Below are 7,431 nucleotides of genomic sequence, written 5' to 3' on the forward strand. Positions count from 1 at the left end.
AAAGAAACACTTCTAGCCTCAAGAAAGGTGTTATATACACATTGACAATTGCAAACGGAGTAAGACTAATGTGCTACGAAGTAAGACTAATTTGCATTCCATTGTTGTGAGCCGAATTAGAAATTATATCTTACAGTGTCATAGTCCAACTAGTCTTTGTGTAATAGAGGCCTGGCGCTTAGCAGCCGTGTATCATATTGTTCCGTTATACACATTCTGTAACTGGTATCTAGTAGATCATCTTGCATCATGTACGACAGATTTTATTCTGTTGTTGTGAGCATTTATATAATTAGATGACAATCAGGAATAAAATAAACTGGCTATAGCACAAAACTAATGTTTGACGTTGTTATCTAGAATGTTGATGACAAACAAGTCCTGTGGTTGAACGGAAACACTTGTCTAATCATATGAATATATGAACACCGTGTAAGACGATGGGACTGGGTGCTGGTGAAGGTGTGTTACGACCAAAGTGTGACCCAACTAGAAGTACCAGATACCATAATGTTACTATATAACTTATTTTCAGCTAACCATGGAGCAAAGACACCGGGACCTACTTGAGGCCAAACGACTGGAGATTACAAGTAACCTGCGGTTTAGGGACATACGGCAGCACCTTCAAGACAACGGCATCTTCAGTTTAGCTGACCTTGATCAAATAGAGAATAAGCAGACACGTGGCGACCAAGTTAAAGTGTTATTAGATATTCTACCTGAAAGAGGACCAAATGCTTTCTCTGTATTTCTGGATGCCCTAAAGGATCGCTACCCTCATCTGGCAAGGATCCTACAGGATTACGACAAAGGTATTCAAAGAACATTCTAAGACTTGTAGATCACATACAAAGAAACCGATGAAGTAGAATGAAGAAATACGATGGCGAAGAAAAAATAATTGTTCTTAACGACTTCATTTCAATAACTTACTTACCTAAATACCCTGCCCTTCCTTCAGCCTACCTCACTTGGGGTATTTGACGGAGAAGGCAGTACCCCGTGTCTAGATTGAATGGAAGTTACATGGTAAATACTGCTAACATCATGACACATTTCTGATGATTGCAGACTTGGATGAGGCAGTCGAGGAGTTTCAGAGTCTAGCGATGGAACCAGCACCTTCGGTGAGTACTAATATTGGGACATCTGTGTTGAAGGATCAATCAATAGGCCACTTTATAAACACTGATAAAGATTTTTTTTATAAACACTGTCTTATTAGGGAGTGGATGAATAGTGAGGTACACTACTGTCTCAATCTAAACCGATGCCTGCAGATTCCATATAATATAAAGTGTATAGGTGTATGACAACAATTGTATATCATTCACAAAAATGGATCATTGTATTCTCTAGCATTTGTCCACAAGATCACAAAGGGGAGAAAAACAGGCAAATGCCAAGTCGAAGTCTGAAGATGCAGCAAGCACCAACAACGCCCATGTATGTGATCCTGTAGACATTCAAAGGTGGGCAACTGAAGTACACAAAAGAACTGCAAAGCTCTGCCAAGGCATTTTAGAATAATTGATCTGGTCCGTAAATTGATAAGGTAACAAAGTCCAATTGGTATCTGTTGCTTAGTCGTTCAAAACAAACAATCACGACAATAGGTCAAAACCTATTGATTTCTTCGTTCATTTTGTTAACAAATCAACCAAATTAGACAATAATTTGAAGGACATACTTTCTTGGCAAACGTAATAGTACGTTGATCTATGTTACTCATTGGCTATTTGTAGATTAGATGCAATCTTTTTTATTGATCCAGTAAGGCTTGATTGCTTTCTTTGTTACTTTGGTCAACATACATGTTATTGAGTGCTACTGCTTATCTTAGTAATAATCGGGAAACTGGACGAATTAGTGGGACATCTACAAAAGTAACTGCAACAGTTGAGGCAGAAGAAGAAAGTATTGAAATGTGAATTCTACATATTTCTTGTGGCCATGATATCATAATTGTACTGAGTTGTAGTGAAGATAGGCTCGAAATATTGGTTGAACCTCTGTTGAGAGTGACCCAATCCCTCCTCGGCAGGGCTGCTGGGGGAGGGGGGGGTGGCTCGTTAGGGCCTTTCTCCTTCACCCCTTGAAGGTTTTTGGCGACACAGCTCGGGGAACTTGGACTGGACCAGGGAACTGTGACGTGACCTCAGACCTTGTCAGTTTGTTTGTTTGTTTGTTTGTTTGTTTGTTTGTTTGAGCCTTTATTTAACCTCGAGGGTGCTCCAATCGGCCATCGGCAGTTTCCTGGATGCAGCTCGAATTTTAGGTGGAAGGTACAGACTTGGGTCTTGCTCCGTGTTCTTGATCATGACAGGTTTCTTGCTGGGTTTTGCGTTGTCTGATAGTCGTTCTGCTACTTGTGTTTGAGTCACTGCTGCAATGCGTTGATCAGCCTTCTGGACCAAGTCATTTTTTATGGTCTTCCTACTGTAGTGTGTCATGTCTAACCTATCAATGGTTTCTTGCCAGCGTTCCTTTCTTGCTTCACTGAGTGATGCTGGTTGTTAGTTTTTTTGTCCGAGTTCAATGGTTTTCACGGCAAATGGTTTGTTGTCATATGCGTACCTGTCGTAAATTCTTTTGAAAGTTTAAATGAGGCCAGGGATGTACGACGTACTTGCATTCCTGCATTCGCGAAGGATGTTTTTATCGAAACGTTCCAGACTTTGGAAGAGTTCGTAGCCGTGTTGGGTCTGAACCTTGTATCCCTTCTTCTAAGTCTGATGTGAAGTCTTCCCACTTTGCTCTCCTGTAGTTAACACTTGGTTGTGGCTTCCTATTTGTAAATGGGGACAGCGGTAAGTTGAACAGTAATAAGTCTGTGTTGAAAAATAGGTATGGGATTTTTGGTTGTAAGGACACAAACTGTCAAACAGGTTTAATCTGAATAAATGTTAGGTAGCATAGCTTTGCGTCTTGTACCTAACTGACTAAAGTGGGACTTTTATCTAGTTTGCTACAACTTTAAGATAATCCATGTCACAATATTTACAGGCAGTACACAGGGCACTTGCAACAAGGCAGCTCATCTCTACAAAAGGCAGACCTGGACTCAGCAGAGCAGCACTTTGCAGCTGCACTCAACCTGGTACATGTCAGAGGTAAGAGTACGACCAAATTTTTTCAGTAAACAGGACATTATATGAACCACAAACAAACCTAAAGATGTTTGCAAGAACAACGAACGCTCAATCTCAATCATATAAAATGTAGTCACTTATTAAAATTGTGTTTGCTATAAAGGAAAATAATGAGTTTATTTTCTATTTAGACCCTACAGCCCAGCAGTACCAGAGAGAAGTTGAGCCCCTGTGCAAGTTGGGGGATGTCTACAGTAAGCGAGGTCAGCAGACAGGAGATGGGGGAGACTTTGTCAAAGCAGCAGCACTCTACAATGCAGCAATAGCCAGGTCAAGTGATAGTGATCTTAATAGTGTTATAGATAATGCAATAACATCGATAGAGGGGGCATTTATCAAACATATTTTAGGTATTGACCAAAATTTACAAAAGGTAGATAAAGTAACACACAAGCAACAGTTAAAAGAGACGCGGGACCAGATCAAGCTGGAGATGAAAAATATTGACCAGCAGCTGGATCCCTATGTACATAATGAGGACAACCAACGTGCAAAAGAGATAGAGGCAAAGCGAGCTAAGGCTGTCAGGAAATTGTTTGAAAGAATCGCGAATGAAAGGAAGCAGTTTGTCCGCCAGCTAGTGGAAGAGTGCGTTTCGTTAATGGGTCCCCCTCCGTGTAAGTATGCCCTGATAGGTTTGGGTTCACAGGCCACAGGACTGGTAACTCCGTACTCAGATCTGGAGTTTGCCATCTTGGTAGAGAATGAAAGACAAGAGTGTCTTGTGTATTTCCGCAACCTCACCCACTATCTACACCTCAAGGTGGTCAACCTGGGAGAAACCATTCTCCCTGCACTTGGAATAAGAAGCCTGAATGACTTCCATTCAGACGATCCCCTTGACGACTGGTTCTATGACTCTGTCACACCACGTGGGTTTGCATTTGATGGCTCCATGCCAAAGGCGAGCAAGACTCCACTAGGCAGACAGGGAACCACGAATGAACTCATTCACACCCCAGAGAACATGGTCCATATCATGAAAACTGATGCCATTGTTTACTTAGACGAAGGTTACCATCTTGCCAGTATATTGAAGAACCCCTCGACAATTGTAGGAGACCAGGGTCTAGTTAAAAAGTATCGGGCTGATGTACGCAATGTATTAACCAATAATGAAGGCAAAGTGGCTGTGATGATGGCGCATGACACAATGAAGGAAAACATTGTAAAGTATGGTAGACAGGAGCTTACAGCTAAGCTTATTGATGTGAAAAAAGAAATCTATCGGTTGCCATCGCTTGCAGTGGACTGCTGCGCTCTTTGCTCACATGTCATACCTACCAGTGTTTGGAACACGATAGATCAAATGGAATCCAAACAAATCATCAGTGCTGACAATGCACATCACCTGAGGGTGCTGGTCAGCATCTCAGCAGAACTCCGCCTGAAAACATACATCGCAAACGGTGGGCAGAATGAGAACCTGTCAGCCCTGACTTCCCTCGAGACACCACAACTGACACAAGGATCAGATGACACTTTAAGCAGACTTGGAACAGTCTTTTATGTTTCGAAAAGCGCACAGTTGTTCAGGTACTACTACACAGCAGTTCCATTGAAAAAGGGTCTGGCAAAGGCATTGGTAAACGGAGAAGGTTCTCATAATGTTTTGCAACTGTTATTCTCCACTGTATTATTTGATGATTCTCCCAAGGTAAAAGGCATTATGTATATGCAACTACAAGATCCTCAGACAGCAATTACCCATTTTGAAAAGGCACTAGAGAAAGCCCGTAAGCGATACACCGTACACCCTGCAGATGACGAGCAACGGATAATACTTGCAAACCTGGGAATCGCTCACGATCACCTGGGTGAGTACGAGAAAGCAGCCAGCCTCCACGAAGAGGGACTACAAATGTGCAGAAGAACGTTTGATCTAAATACAGGCCACCTGGATATGGTTGTAAGCCTCAATAACCTGGGGATAACATTGGCTGAACTTGGCAAGTACAAAGAAGCATCAGACTATCATGAACAGGCATTACAGTTGTTAAAGAGCATACATGGTCCGAAACTACCAAATCATGAAATAGTTGTACTGTGTTTAGAGAGCATTGCAGCTAGGTGGCATGCTATGGGTGATTATAAGGAAGCAATTAGCTACCTAGAACAGGTTTTGCAGATGGCCAGACAAAGCAATGATCATTCCACAATTGCCAGGCTACTCAACAGCTTAGGGTCAAGTTGTAATGACATGGGGGACCAACAAAAGGCAATAAGTTGCTATGAAGAGGCACTGAAGATGCGGAGAGCCATCTACGGTAAGAGCACGGCACATCCTGATATTGCCACTTCGCTCAACAACCTTGGGGATGCCTGGAGTCAACTTGGTGATTATAAGAAGGCAATTTCGTACCATGAACAGGCACTACAGATACTCATAATGATCTATGGTCAGCAAAAAGATCATCCTCTCATTGCCTCTGCACTACACAATCTGGGAGTGGCCTGGCAGAATCTGGGAGATTACAGAAAGGCAATCGGTTACAAAGAACAAGTACTGCAGATGAGGAAATCTGTATACGGCCAGACTACAGCGCATCCCCATGTTAGTGAGTCACTCAGTAGTCTTGCAACAGTTTGGTATAACATTGGTGACTACAAGAAAGCAGTAAAGTATCATGAACAGGCATTGGAGATGACAATAGCTATCTTTGGTCGGGGTACAGCACATCCTAGTATTGCAAAATCACTCAGCAACCTAGAGGGGACTTGGTGTCAACTCGGTGATTACCGTAAAGCAATCAGTTATGGCAAACAGGCTTTGGATATGAGGATGACCATCTATGGTCAAGGTACAGCACACCCTGACATTGCTTTGTCACTCAACAATCTTGGTAACTTGCACAACGACATATGTGATCTCCAGACGGCACTAATGTTCTGCGAAGCGTCGTTGCAGATGAGTAGAGAAATTTACGGCTTAACCGCGGCACACTGTGATATTGCAACATCACTAAACAACATAGGTGCCATCTGGAGAGACCACGGAAATGGCACGAAAGCAATCAGTTACTTCAGAGAAGCATTGCAGATGTATAGGACTGTTTTCGGTCCCAACACAGAGCATCCTCTCATTGCTAAATGCTTAGTCAACATCGCGGAAACATGGGCTGGCCTTGGTAACCATAGTGAAGCCGTGTCATACTGTGAGGAGGCGCTACAAACATTTAGAACTATCCATGGTCAGAGTACACCACACCATGATATAGCCTCGGCTCTCAATGGGCTAGGATTATCGGTGTGGTGTGGCCAACAGAATCTTTGCAAAGCAGTCAGCTACCTAACAGAAGCACTGCAGATGTTCAAAACTATTTATGGCCAGAGCACCCCGAATGTTGGCACTGCCACTACACTCAACAACCTAGGGATACTCTGGCATGACCAAGGTGATTACCAAAAGGCTATCGGCTACCATGAAGAGGCGCTGCAAATGTATAGGGTCATGTATGGGCAAATTGCTGGCCATGTTCGAATCGCTTGCTCACTGACACATTTGGGATTAGGCTGGAGCGATCGCGGCAATTGCAGGAAAGCAATCAGCTACCTTGAAGACTCGCTGCAGATGTACAAGAGTGTCTATGGTCATGATATTGCACATGTTTACATTGCCAAAACACTTTACCACCTAGGGTCAGTGTGGCGATTTCATGATGATCCCCAAAAAGCAATCAGCTATCTTAACGAGTCACTTCAGATGTACAGGAGTGTTTGTGGTCAAACCGCAGAACATCTTGGCATTGCCTACACTCTTAAACAGCTTGGCTTAGCTTGGGAAGTTAAGGGAGATCACCACAAAGGCATCAAGTACCATGAAGAAGCACTGCAGATGTACAAGAACATATATATGAATCAGACTCAAGCACATCCTGAAATCGCATCATCACTGACCAGTCTGGGAATGGCTTGGGATCGTGCAGGAGAGTACAGGAAAGCAATCAGTTACCATGAAGAGGCACTTCAGATGTTCAACAGTGTTTATGGACAAAGTGAAACACGTCCTGATACGTCCACAGCACTTAACAACCTTGGGTTATCGTGGCATCACCAAGGTGACCATGCAAAAGCGATCAGCTACTTCGAGCAGGCATTGACCATTCTTAAAAGCACCTATGGACACAACATAGGACATCGTGACATTGCCAACATACTCTACAATCTGGGATTAGTCTGGTGTGAAGGCATAGGTGATGATAAAGCAATCAGCTACTTTGAACAGGCGTTTACATCACACAGGAGTGTCCATGGCCAGAGCACAGCCCATTCTGAC

The sequence above is a fragment of the Branchiostoma floridae genome, chromosome 5 (assembly GCF_000003815.2).
Source record: "Branchiostoma floridae strain S238N-H82 chromosome 5, Bfl_VNyyK, whole genome shotgun sequence".
NCBI lineage: Eukaryota > Metazoa > Chordata > Leptocardii > Amphioxiformes > Branchiostomatidae > Branchiostoma > Branchiostoma floridae.